Here is a 15,116-nt window from a genome sequence, read left to right on the forward strand (position 1 = left end):
CTATTTTCTGTGAGAAGACTATGAACGCAGATTCACATTCAGCTGGGAACTGCTTCAATGAATGCTTGAGGCCTTTTTAGAGATTGAGCCGAAAGGTTAACATCATCTACAAATGGCAGGCATCCCTTTCTAAACTTCATGACGCCACCCTGACCTTGCAGGCACCTCTGGATGCGCCTTGGTGAAGTTCAATACTCGCCATGAACAAGTCTGATTTAAGGCTGTGTGTATATACACAGCTCTTACACCACAAACCAAATAGGCCATGGGGAGTATTCCCTCTGTGAGTATTAACCACTACATCACCTGCAGCCCTTATTGTGAACGATGATATCACAGGTACAACAGTGTTTTCAACAAGGATAATTGCAATGCCACTGTGTCAATTTGTAGGCTTCTGTGCATAAAAATAAATGTTAGAATTTTATTGTGAAAGCAATACTCTCTAATTTGACAGTCATTAGAAAAAAACATTCAAACACATAATAAACGTATAAATATAACGTACGAATATGAGTAAATCTTCTGATTCCCCCGTGCAACAAAGGACAGCTTAAATATAAGATGAAAACACTAAATTTGAAAAGAATATGACTTAAAAGGTGGAAAATTATCTGCACCAAGTACGTTGTACATGATAAGAAATCTCGAAATGAGATATTTAAAAGTACATTTAAAATTAAATTCTAAAATCCATCACTAAAAATAATTAAATAACTTTTAAAACAAGCCAAATTATCTATCACTTCTAAAAAATAAGATCTTAAATCTTGGCAAGTGCCAAATACTTTGCAGTGCCATTGTAATGTATGGTTATGCAGGTTTGCTTCAGGACGACGTGACAGAACCAGACGTGCTGTTCGTGCATTTCAACAGCAGGGGGTAGTGTTGCATCATATTCGTGGTAGTGTTGCTGGTCCTCACTGGTGATTAAAATAATTAAATTCGGCTAAATCAGTATTAAGCAAACCCACCATCTACCCCCTCCAGCTGTATACGTGTATTTACTTTATAGTATTTATGTACATACTATTTGTCTCATGAAGTAAGTGTGTTTTCAGTGCCACCGAAGGCCCCTGCAGGGAACCAGAGCTGCAGAGTGAACACAGACAAACTGGCGGTCAGATAGGGGAACTTGCACAACCTGGAAATCCGCCAGACGACACAGTGAAGCATACATGTTGAGCAACAGTTCCTGGAGATCCTGCTGACCCCAAAACAAAGAGAACTGCCAAATCCTTGTTTCAATAACAGAGGAATCATTTATCACCTTCTGCGTTTGTGACCAGAAGACAGAGCGAGAGAGAGAGAGAGAGAGCGCAGACCCAAAGTGTGTGCTCCTCTACAGGAAAGCACTAATATATATATATATATATTTACAAGGAAATATAATCGGAAAATTCCTGTAAAAAGAGGACTGATCTCAAACTCCGGCTCTCTCATCTCATCTGAGCAGAAGCTGTGATTCATGAGTAATTTATTTTGATGACTGTGAAACTCACATCTTAAATGACAAGATCATGATGAGCCAGATGGGGAGAAAGGAAGCAACGGGGGATGGAGGGTAGGATGGAGTAAAGAGAGGACATTTTGGTGGGAAAAGTGGAGCTCATGAAATATGTGACAGTTTATGGTTTAGGTGATTTGGATGTTGGGACATATTTGGATAGATTGAAAAAGACTGAATGTTTTGGAATGTTGCCGACAAATTGAACTCGGATTATAAAATTATCATTCCACTCGGCAAAAAAAAACAAACAAAATCTCAATATAGGAAGTTTTGTAATGACATTACTTAAAACTGTTTGACATGCAAACATTTGACATCACTTGCACATGTTTTTTTTTTTTTTGTTTGAGTGCAGACAAACGGAGCATGAGCGTCATCAGGGGCTGTGTTGCAATATTTTTTATTTATTGAAGCTGTTTCAGGAAGAACTCAGATAAAAATACCAAAATACCACTACCCTGCTTGAACCCGACTTATATATATGTATATATATATATATATATATATATACATTATTATAAAGTTTTTGCTTTTGGCTTTTTGGTTTTATGTCGAGAACACAGACTGTTTAGAAGAAGTAAGAGAAAAAGTCGGCCTGATCTCAGGCCTTTGATAATTTGATAGAAGTGCGATACTGACAAAACGATGGGTGTGTATGTTGTTGTTTGTCAAATTACTTACAGTAACTGAGACGTCTGTGGAGAATTCAGATGGTCAATCTGCATTTCAGGAATGTGTGTTGAGTCGGCGACTCTACTCCTTAGAACTTCAAAGGAAAACCTACATTTAAACCAAACCAACACGATGCAATTAAATATAGAAATAAAAAAGTGTTCTGCTTTGTATACTGTGTATATGATTTTGACTTCTTGTTTCTGAAAAAAACAAAAAAAAAACAAAACAAAACAACAACTAAAAAACACATCAGTTTGTAGAAGCAAAATTTACTGCTATTTACATCTACACATTTCATGTTGGTATGAGGATGTCTAAGTTAGTTCATCATTAATGAGGGGCCGCTCCACCAGCAAACAGCTTTGAATAATGCCAATGCCAACAGAACGCAGACAGCAGCTCTACAACCATTTTAATATACTTCAAAAGGAACTCGTATCAAGCTTTAATAATAAATGCATTGATCATTTTAGAACAATAATCATTTACTCTATAACAAATTATTCCTATCTTGGGAAATTTCTGTGAAATTTAGTGCAAGTAAAACTAACTATGTGTTGCAGACAGTTCTTGTAAAAGTACCTTGTGCTGTAATATGTTAATGTGACGATGGGGCGAGCCGAAGAGAACAGTTACTTCAATACCAGCGTCACTGAGCGAGACAGCAGCTCTGCTTCTCCTCAACTGCTCGATACATGACCGACTGAAGAAGTGTCTGTGACATGTCGGTGACGAGTCAGCGAAACGTCAGCGAGACGTCAGCGATTGCTGGATGAAGTGTTGATAACTTCATGGTTGTGTTCAGTTGATCTCAATGAGGAAATTATTTCTGTGGCGCTGATCTTAGCACACATATCCCAGCTCACGAAGCCACAGTGGAAACTAACCTGCAGTGGGAATGAAACCTGCAAACTGTCTCAGCGATCTCTAACACATTATTCCCAACACTTGGGTTTTATTGCATGTGAAACTATCATTTGAACCAATAAGTTTGATATATATAACTGAAAATAAAAAAAACCCTCTGTTTACATGGTGTCTGTGTCATGCTTCTGCAGTATGTTCATTACAAAGCCAGATCAAGGTGAAACAGCTTTGTGTATTTTACCAGTGTGTTTGCTCTCTGTGTGTGTGTGTGTGTGTGTGTGTGCGTTGCGGTGACTGATCCTATCTGCATCCACACAAAAGTAATAAAGAAGGTTTTTTGGTGTAAATGCCTGCTTGTAACTCACTCGCAGCACAGAAATTCACCCGCGTGTGTTATTTGTTGTTGTTGTTTTTGTTTTCACTCCCATCACATTCCAATCCCTATTCATGTCAGCCGTGGGAGTTCGACGTGTATGTACTACAGGCCTCCTTTCCCTCGAAGTCTGTGTACAGCAGTAGTTGTGGCTGTGCATGTGATGTCATTGTCTGCTCGTGCGTGTCTCTGTCCGACTTTGGCTGTGTACCAAAAAGATGATTCCTGGTTTGTATAATCTCAAAGTTGTGCTCATCCACCGTATCCAAGCAACACCACATAATATTGATGAGTGTGTTTGTCCAGATGGATATTGACGCATATGGAGATTCACGCCAAATGAAGTAACCTTCTTTCATTTAGAATTTAACATCCAGGAAACTTGTAAAAACAGTGTATTTCTGTGCACAATTTTTGCTTGTCATATACAGAGTCACCAAGGGTTTGACTGCAGCAAAGCTGGTGGTGGTCCAATCCCCCCGTCTTGCTCTCCCACACGTCTAAGTGTCCATGGGCAAAACAATAAAGTTCTAATTCCTCCAATGGAAGTCGACCACCTTTCATAGCAAACATCATCATTTATATGTGAGTGAGAGCAGGAATCTGTTAATATTTCTGCATACAAGTGAAGTCCGTTCACTAATTAATAGTACAGGTGATGCCATGACTGAAATGTATTGTATATGTGTGTGTAATAAAAAAAATAAAAAAAGTCAAACCATATTAGAAAACCTTTTGAATGTGCTGCAGTCGACCAGCAACATCTCGCAGTCTGGTGTTAAACAAACAACATCGGGGCAAGTTGTGGCAGCTGTTGAGTGCTTTGTCCCTTTTTTAGACCACATTTTGCCACTACGATCACGCGCGCCTCCAGAGGTTAGAGTAATCATACGTTTATGACAATTTAGGCAGCTTGCCAAGTCGACCTGCATTACACAAACTCTTTCAATCGATAGTCTGACGTTCTACGTTTTCGCACGAGGATGTTCTGCACACATCCTTGTGTTTTCCCTCAGATAACTAAAGGTACATCCCTGTGTTTGTGTGTCTGCACGCTGGTGGTGTGTGATAATGTTCTCGGTAATAAGAGTGTCTGATGTGCTGGGTTCCTGTCCTAACTTCCCCCCGTAGTTTCCATGTTTTGTACCAGCCGGTGAGTCTTCTAATATGTCTTTGAATCATGGGAATAACAGGAATAAATGCAATGATGTCAGTCTGAATAAAAGTAGGTCTTGAATCCACCATGTGGCTCACTGACTCACATTATTGAGTCAGTTTGATGAACTAAATTAAATTAATTATGAGCTATTTGTATATTTATTCCTGCGGACTTTCTTAGAATGACAATTCTGTCACCGTGGCCCTTAAAGACCACAATGACTGCATGGCGTGTTGCAGTGGTGAGCCCTCTTATTGGAATAGAACTCGGTTTCAGTCGGGATGTTTTCATGTTCTGCCCATGTTTACATACGTTTTGCTCTGGAACTACTTCTTCCTACAATCCAAAGTTATGCCTGCCAGTTTGTATTCAGAGTTAACTAAATAAATGATTGTGTGCCTTTTTTGGGTCAATGTGATGGACTCCGGACTTGATCCCACTATACTGAACTCTGCCTTTGGCCCAGATGCATCTTGGATTGTCTACAGCTATTCATGCAATTAAACTGAATAATGTTGGTTAAGAAAACGGATAGCACATACAAGTAACCAACCAAAGTGATAGCTACGTCATGCGCTATATTCAAATATCAGGTTTGGTTGATGGAAGCAGGGAAAAGTTGGTTGGGATGACAAATATTTTGACAATTACACCGAAGCTCAGCTTGAAATCAAAAGTCTGATTATCTTGTACAATTGTACGTTAAAGTCCTATTCTTCTTTAACATAAACTCACATTTCTACTTCAGTAGAAGTAGATATACTAGAGCAAAAAAAGAAATTTGAGTTGAAGATGCTGGTTAACTCACTTCAGTTAATGTAAGAAAGTACTTCTTCCGGGATAATTGCAAAAGGGTAAAGGTGGATGTTCGTCATAAATCTGAAAACTTTATTGTCATTGTCATAAAAAACAACAGATAAATAGGAAAAAGATCAAATTTACAAATGTACAGAGAACAATTACAATGTCCCCAGCTGAGTTTTTCACACTGTATGTTATTGAATATACACTTTTAGAGCTGAGTTTTAAATAGAAAACTTTTCTAATTAAGGCTTTAAAATGGTCTCTAATTTAAAAGGCTAAATGTAACAGGTAAGACACATAATTACTAATACTCACGAACACTCTTTAGATCAAACTCATTTTAGGTCACGGGCCACATGCAGTCCAATTTCCATATTGAGCCGACTGGACCGGTCAAATAGTGCCACAATAACCTTTAAATTGAAAGTTTAAAGTTTTTTATTTGTTGTGGCGTAGAGTATACGTGATGTAAATGTCTATATTGTTGTAAAACCAAACAACAACAAAAAGCCAATTTTAATGAAACTGTGCAATGTGAAATGTCCCAAACACTTTCTCCTAAACATTACTCATGTTTAGTGCAAGTTTGATAGCAATGAGGTAACTTTCATGGCAGCATCACCGATATTAGTATGTTGAGTTGTGGCCGCTACTCTTAAGAAATTAGTTCAAATAAATCACTCTTTTCTTTGAATTTTTAGGGAATTTGTTTGGAGGTTTGCTGGGCTGGATTGGAGCTTCTTCTGGGCTGGTTTTTGGCCCACGGGCCTTACGTTTCACAAGATATCAAGATTTTCAACTCCCAGTTTATACACTCGCCTTTCATTTTGGCACAGAAACTATGTTGCATTCATAGTATCACTTATTATTAGTATTTTAATTTTAATTTTTTTAAATGTAAAGAGAAGAATGTACAGATGTTTGTGTTCAAACGTAAAAGTAAATCAGTCATTGAAAATGTACTCAAATCAAGTACAGGTATGAGATAATCTACTAGTTCAGTTACGAAGTATTTGCACGTCGTTACTTCCTCCTTCTCCTTAGCGACTTCATCTCTCGGGTTCAAAGTCTCGCTGCTTGGGAATGACAACCTGCTTGACAACATTTCAAGACTGTAAATGTTTGACATTCGGGTTTCGTTGTCGCAAAGCGTTTCTAGGTGATGCGACTGTGTCTCTGCTGAACAGTCATACAGCCGGAGTAATACTGCAAACATCAGGTCATGGTCAGCGAGACGAGTGTGTGTGTGTGTATGTAAAGTTGCAGGAAAATGCAAGAGAACATGTGTACACCAACCCCATCAGTGTATTCCTGTTGATAATTTGAGCTTGTTGGCCGGCTAAACCAAACAAACTGCTTGGTGTCAACCAATCGTCCTCTTCCTCTTTTTACAGCCGTCACTACTGCAGTAATCCACCTCACGCTGCAAGTCACTTCCCAAAAGCTCGGCCCATTTCTGTGTTCGCAAGTACACAGCAGATGTATCCAGTTCCTGATTTTGAGTGGGAGAGGTTCATAACTGCGCCGTGTTTCATTCCTGTCGCGGCATCATTTGTTTATGTAAGACCGTAATTTCTGTGTTTTCCTGGCCGCCGCTTTCTCAAGTTGATAAATGTGAAAATCTCAGAGGGAAGCTGGTGGTTAATGTGGAGCAGGATGAGGAGGGTGTAAGGTGGATATTAATCTGTGTAAGTGAAAGAAGTAGGCAAAGACAAAGAGACATTGTTTTAAACTCTATGCTGATTTTTACATGTATATGAGGAACAGAAATACACAGTTTTATGGCGGTTCACACGTTAAATACACAATGAGAACGTGTGAAGTGAGCATGTTGTCCATGTGAGTGTGTAAGTTTTGCTTGGTGTTGATCGCCCACAGTCCAAACACATGCTCTTCTTTCTTGATCGGTGAGAAATCGTCTGTCTGCGTTTGCCCTGTGATGCCCCGGCTTAGGCGTACCCTGAATGCAGCTGTCCCTGACCCCAAGTGGAATAAATTAGATCGAGAAAACGAACGGATTCCAAAACCTCCTCGAAGGAAGTCTGCAGTCCTGGATCTAATTAACACCTCACAGAGTAGATGTGTCTGCCAGCGTTTGGCTTCACTGTAATGTTTTGGCGAATTAGAGGCCGTGTTTGGGTCTTCAAGAATAAAAAAAAACAATAACAAAAACTTTGGAACCGCTATTGCAAATTATTTGATTTTATTTCATAGAAGGACATTTGTTTTCTATTTTTATCCCTCCTCTTCTCTTCTCTCCATTTCCATGAGGCTTATTTTCACAAGAAAGAATTCTGCTGGTCTCTGCACTGCTGGTGTCACTATGGTATGTATTCTTGGGAGGGCGGCCAGAGCTAAACACACATATGCCATATCCATTCCTTTCCTTTTAATAACCAAAGTCACCACACACACACACACACACACACACACACACACACACACACACACACACACACACACACACACACACACACACACACACACACACACACACACACACACACACACACACACACACACACACACACACACACACACACACACACACCTTGCTAACCACTTCGTTTTCAGCCCACCTGTTTAAACACAGCAGTGTGTATATGTGCATACGTGTGCGAGCGCCGCCTCACAAAGGGGTCTATTGTCCTCAGGGCAACGGCGTGTGTGCTGTGTCATGAACTGGCCCGGCAGCCACAAGTCCGCTGCTGATTTTAGCTGAAAACTAAAACATGAGAGTGAAAATAAAATGGCCACTGGTGAGAAGGAGCCGAGCTACAGTACGGTTCCTTAAGTACTGTGGCTTTGGTCGGTGCACTAGAGCAAAAAAATCAATGTCTTGGAAGCACGGAAATGGGACAAATAAGGAGCGTGAGGATGCTGTTCAAATAAATATGATGATATATTATAAAATCTTGATAAATGTCATATTTGTTTCGTAGAGAATTTTACGGAAATTGCCGTGATTCAATCAGAACTCACAGATGCTATGTTGTTGAAGTGTTTATGCAAGTCTGAACCATAAACTAGTGGAGTGTGTATGCTTATAAATTCACAAGCAATGACTGAACTATTCAGCAAAACAAACTTCTTCAGCAAGAACTTGAGATGATAAAATGTTTAAAATACGTTTAGTTATACTATATTTGCTATTTTACTCTTGTTCTCCTGACGATATTTCTTGTTTTAATCATTTTATTCGCTGTTTTTAACACTCCTCATGTTGCCTTTGTGGAATGATCAAAACATAATTCTGGGGAAAATGCATCCATGAAGTCCTAATCTACACATATTGTCCAATCTATACACTTTTTCAAACTATTTCAATCATTTTCGGTCAATTCAATGTTTTTTATTGTATTTTTCCACCCATTGTTTCTATTAACAGAGAGGAGAAGGTCTCAAATATATAGTTAGACATATGGCAATCTTAAAGCATAGAGGCAGGAGATACCGTACACAGAATGAGAAAGACCGTGCTGCCGGAAAGGCAGTGGTAAAGCATTTATCTAAAGAAACTGGTGTTTGAGTCCTGAGCGAAACCAAAAGTAAATGTCAAATTTAGCAGTTTGACATTTGTATTTTTTGCGTGTTGGTTTTGGCAATATAAAGTCTAAGATGGGCAACACTTCATTGTAGCTAAACAAGTTTGTCCTACTGAGTAAACTTAACCAAATATCAAATATGTGAGCACAAATTCAGTGGAGCAGGTGTTTTTTTTTTTCTCCTATCTGTGAAAGTGAAAAGAAGACTCACATGACTTGTGACTTGAGTCAGAAGATGATTTAAACTAACAGGCAAAACATCCAGTTCTATTATTTTCTTTATACCAGGGCTGGAGCACATTCTGCACACCGGCAACTCACTTTGATCACAGTTGAATGTCAGATTTCTTCATTTTCTTTCCCGCATTATAAGATATTATTCTAAAGTTATAGCAGTTTAAATCTAAAGGAGAGTTAGCTGCTTTTAGTAAGTCTTCATATATAGTCTCCAACTGAACACTGCTAAAGACTTTCCAAGTGAAAATACATAAAACTGTATATATTCATTCACAGGTCTTTTAGTTGGTGATAAAACTGATAAAGTTGAACACTGTCCAGCTGGAATTCAAATTCAGACCATGTCTAAAGCGTTTTAGTTATTTGGCCTTTCACACAGAAAGCTGCTTTTGTTCTCGTGTGCCCCTCCACACGTGTTGTCAATAAACACGCTAACGCAGCGCTAATTTATATTCATATTGTCAGGGGAGGAGGACATAAAAACAGGAAGTGTGAAGTCTAAAAGGAGAAGCGCACACACTGGTGTGATCAAGAACAGGAAATGTGCCGCCAGCACGTATGGGCCGGCCTCTTGTGAAAGATCGGCTTTAATAAGCCGAACAGATGTGAAACTGCGAGGGGACTTTTTCTTCTGTCCAACAGCCTGATGTAACAGATCAGACCTGCTATACAGTCCCTGAAAGCTCCGACAGTAACGCATCCAACTAATGTAATATGGGCCTTCAAGTGGCTGTCAGATGAAGGTTTCCTAAAGTGGGCAAGAGGCATTCGATGGCCTGATGTGAGCTAATTTCACCAATATACACAAGAAACTAACGTTTGCATTTTCAACTTAACAGGATGTAAAGTGAGATGTAAAAGCTCATTTTCTGACCGAGACACTGACAGAAACCATGTCGCGCTAAAGTCAAGAATATGATGAGATCTTATCTTGATCTCAGGTCCACAGCCAGTGCAGCGAGGAAAGGCTTTCATGTTTAGAAAAAGAAATCAGCCTTAGCAAACCTCCAGTGCCAGCAAAAAAGTTTGCAGCATCAGCAAACTTGTTTTTACTGGCATTGATGATTCGCACAAGAGAAACTCAACGCTGGCGCAATAAAACACGTAGTCCACACGATGCGCTTTTAAAAGCTATTGAAATCAGATGAGTTTAAAACGCTTTTATTGGCTGTTTCAAGGAATAACTTTATCAACGCTTTCAACACTTGAGAACAGATGCTTCTTAAAAGCCTAAATAAATAAATAGCACATTATTACTGTATAATTCCTTTTTTCAGCACATTCTCAAAACACGTCGATTGATCGAACAGCTCTGCTTTGTGTAATGTACGGCTTGACAAATGGCTGCCATGATGTTTTCTTAGATTTTAATCCAGCACCACAGCCTATGGGTTGCTGCTTCCTCTTTTCAGATCAGTATGTTGGAAACACATGGAGAATCACTTCTTGTTCCGTAAAATAGAAACGTCAGAACATTTAGTTCAGCACATATGGTATGGAAGTAATGACACACAAACAACGATGAAATTAAGCAGTATTTTTCTTTCATGATGATTCGAGTCTTTTGATCTGCATTACTGTAACCAATCAATTCTTTCTTTTAGCATAACGTTCCTGCTTGATAACATTTTTACCTTCACCAATGAAAGTTGTATGTATTTTACCAACTTTTCACATAAACTACTCTCCCGAATTACATACATTTTTCAGGGATGATTTGTCATCACTCACGGACCAATCGTTGAGATTTCAAGATGTCTCTGGTTGACCGTTTCCGAATAAATCCCAAAACACTGTGAAAAGAATTTCCAATACAAAGCGAATGAGAGAGGCAGATCAAACGAGTGCAGCGTCTGTTGCCATGGACACACTCCCTGCTCAGAGTTTCACAGAGTGATGTTGCCACATCGTCGTTTAAACGGGGTCTAATACTCTGGGTAGTTTATTGAAGAGTCATTTGTACTTGTACGCCAGCATTTTTCAGTACTTGTAAGTCCAATAGAAGCAACATATTTGTACTGAGTATACATTTTAAGTACAACTTTTACCTCATTGAGAATCAAACCATGATAGTGAGTATGTCAAATAAAATAAGATTTAAAACAAACCGACAACAATGTTTTGGGACAACACTTTCATGAAAACGACAGTTACAATTACTGACGTTTCAATGAGCTTGTTACTGTTGTTGGTGGTAGTTGTGGCGCTGCTGCCTCTCCATGTCCTATTTACTGTTGGCTGTTCACTTTAGCATGGAGAAGCTTTGACCCGCCTGCTGCTGTCTGCACACTGGCATTTTTTTCTTTATCTGTTTTGTTGCTGTTTCTTTCAGGAAGCGGTGCTATGCTAACTTATCCATGGTATCCCAGAAGTATATCCACAACTGACCATGACAGAAGTATTCAAAATACAGCAAAATGAAGTCCATAATCTAACTTCAGCTAAAACTCAACTAGTGAGTCAATCATCAGACTGATCCACACAGAGCTGACAGCTCAGCTACCGTGTCCCTGTTGATACTCCGAAACTAACAGAGCCGATAAAAAGTAACATTAGTTGTTTTTCCAAGCAATTAATTGCTGTTTTTTTTTCTCCTGTAACTAGAAAAGTAACCCAAATACTTTTTTACAAAAGTAACTTTAGATCAGAACAATTTTTGTATTTATTTTCTTAACACAGGCTTTAATCGAGTTCAGTTTAGGAAATGTAACAGTAGGTGTAGGTTATGACACTTTTGTCTATTTGACCTTATTTCAGTGCTTATTAGAAAGGAAATACTAGATTTTATTGTATGAGACACTCAAGGCAAAGTCTTGAAGGTCCAGAAATAAAACAAAAACAATATCCCAGTGATAACATAAGACCCCTGGAAGGGGTTTTCTACATGAGGCTCATTAAAAGCCGTTTCTGTGAAGCGGAAGCCGAGCACAGAGCACAATGTAGTGAATTCTCCAAGTGTACCTTTCGTGCCTAATCAGGCCTGCCGGTGAAAGTAAAAGCTGACAGAGGAAGAGTGCAGTGAAAGAAAAAGAGAAGTGGCCACAAGGGCTCCGAAGGGGGAATTCAGGGAATTTTTCTGCCTTCTCCCTTGCAGAGTTTACCAATCCTCACTCATTCTTCTCCTTCCTCCTCCTCCTCCTCCTCCTCATCCTCCTCCTCCTCCTCCTCCTCTGTCTCCTCCCCTGTTCCCACTGTTTGCGTCACAGGAGTTAAGAAGACGGAGGAAAGGAGGACAGGAGGAGGAGCGGACGGAGTGGCCTGCAGCTAAGGAATGTGGCAGAGAGAGAGAGAACATGGCTATAAAAGGATAGCACTTCCCCTCTGCCGCTGTGATGTCACTATTCAAATATTTCCTTCCCCCTCCAAGTCTGACTTACTGACGTTGCTATTTCTTCTCATTTCCCTGGATCCTTTCCGCGCCCCCCTCTTGCTAAATAAGTATGCAGGTTGCCATGAAGAGGGACGTTTGTTTGGAGAGATTAATTCAAGTGCATGGTGGGTCATGGCCCATATATTTTGTCTACGATGTTTATCAAACTCTCACAGCCTCCACTACACTCTGCCTTGTGGCTAATGGCATCCGAATGTATAATTCAAACATCAAAATTGCTATAAATCATCTGCTGACACTGTTGTTTGCACAGAAAAAGACATGTTTTGTTTTTCATTTTCATTTTTTTTTGTCTGCATTGATACGTTAAAATAAGGTAAATAGACTGTAATAACAGTCTTTGGGTATTTTTAGGCAGCATTTGTTGTCTGTGATCTTTGAGAAAATTAGGAATGATAACAGAATATGTAATCAGGGGGCAAATCCAGATCATTTTGGGGGCACTAAAATTTAAGGCTGTCAATGAAATCTTTATTTTAAAGTTAAAATAAACTTTACCGTTCTGTGTATGTATTTCTTTGGTGGCTATTATTTTTCACTGCTTCAGCACTTTACATTGTCCATCCATCAATCCATCTATCTATCCACACACACTCATTGACCAGCTGTGACAGCCACCATGTCCAGCACTGTCAAGGTCTCCGTCTGTCCTGTCTGATCCCCGTGAAGTCTCTGTCCGTCTCTTAAATTGTCTTTGTGTGTGTTAATTGATTTGGGTTGTCTTGGTGTGTGGTTGTCTTCCCTCTGTGTGTCTGTTACCGTGTGGTTCGCCTGTATTTCTTAAAACCCTCTCTCCTCATGTTTCACATTCATCCAGTTTGCCTGGTGCGCTGACATCCAGCAATTCCTCGTGTTCCTCTTGTTTGCTCCTACTTTAGACCTAAGCCTGTTTTTAGATTTGCTCTCTCCGAGCCCTGTCGATAACTTTGTCTTTGGTCCATTTGTAAATAAACTTCAGAACCCATGTTCCTGACAAGCCACAAGACATGAGGAGAGAGGGGTTAAAGTAGGACACACACAGGTGAACCACATGAGGGTAATAGACACACAGAGGGAAGACAATTGGCTAATTGACACACACACACACACACACACACACACACACACACACACACACACACACACACACACACACACACACACACACACACACACACACACTACGTGTGTGGGTTTAGTGCTGTTAGCCTTCTGAACTAATTTATGATCCTGAATCACCCGTAGTGTGAAAGAGCACATGTGTGGTTGCCTGTCTCACTATGTTTTGCTAGTGATGGACTGGTGACCTGTCCAAGGGGTATCCTGGCTTCATCCACTAATTAGCGGGATGACTTCCCACACCCCATGACCCTGGGCTGGAGAAAGCAGTACAGATGATGGACATGTGTCTCCTTGGTTCCACTGTTCTCTCCAACATGTGATTGTTTAATGTAGTTCGTGAGTTTTTCAACCGACACCTGAGCAGTGTCAGCAGTGTGAAACAAAGAAACAAAAGCAATACTATGAAGTAGGCAATTATCACATTGTGCAAACCTTTACTCCAGTTTCTGCAAAATTAAAAATACAATCAGTCCAGTCCTGCTCGTCCTGCTCAATTCTCTCTTTGCTTTGATTTCTTTTTTTTTTGTAAAACAAGAACAGATGGTCTGACGTCACTTTCAACTTTTGACAAATCGGGGGACACACGGGCTGGCCAATAGACAGTGAATGGTATTCTCAAGAAGAAATATAGACATATTTTCCTGAACGTGAGTTGTTCAGTTGAAGGTAAGGTAAACTGTATTTGGAAGATTTGATTCATTCTTTTTTTAATACATTTCCTACTTTTCTGGTTTTCAGATTTGAAATCGATCCAATTTTTTTCGCGTCCCACTGCAGAACACTATGTCCTATTTCTCCTTCAAGTGTCTTGACCCTCCCTTCATCCTCCACACGTGACACTGACTCATCGCAGTGACTCAACAAAGCTTCCCCTCTTGCAAATGTTCATATCATCTTGAGCGGCAGAGGGCGGTAACACAGTGGTACTGTGAGTCTGAAATTGAGTTAATCAGAATAAGAAGATGAATAAAAGTTTCGACCTTGAGAATCAACGTCTGGTCTCTGTAGATGTTACAGCTGCGCCTGACGGGACCATCTATGTGTGAACGTGATTTGCAGCTCCTCCAGCGCCGTTGTGCAATAGGGTTAGTGCTCTTTCCATGGTTAACTTCCAGGAAAGACTTCAAATGAAGAGAAGTGTTTTTGGGAGTACAGGACAAAGTTCAAATGAGCATTTTAAAGTGCATCAACCCTTTGGATTTTATTCTTTATTTAAAAAAAAGAAAAGGAAAAAAAAAAGAAGTTTCATTGACCTAAATGATAACAGAGAACTTGCATAATGTATTCCGTCATTCCACTGATGATTGACGAAGGGCAGGGGCTGGAACAGATCTGCCCCACCATTATGTTTAACCCACAGGTTGTGACAGAAAGAGGACGGATTGAGGGAAGGAGTGGTTCTCAGGTGCTGAGAGTAAATCAGGGCCCAAATCTGAGTGAAGCATGCACACACA

This window comes from Lipophrys pholis (assembly GCF_963383615.2).
Source record: "Lipophrys pholis genome assembly, chromosome: 3".
NCBI lineage: Eukaryota > Metazoa > Chordata > Actinopteri > Blenniiformes > Blenniidae > Lipophrys > Lipophrys pholis.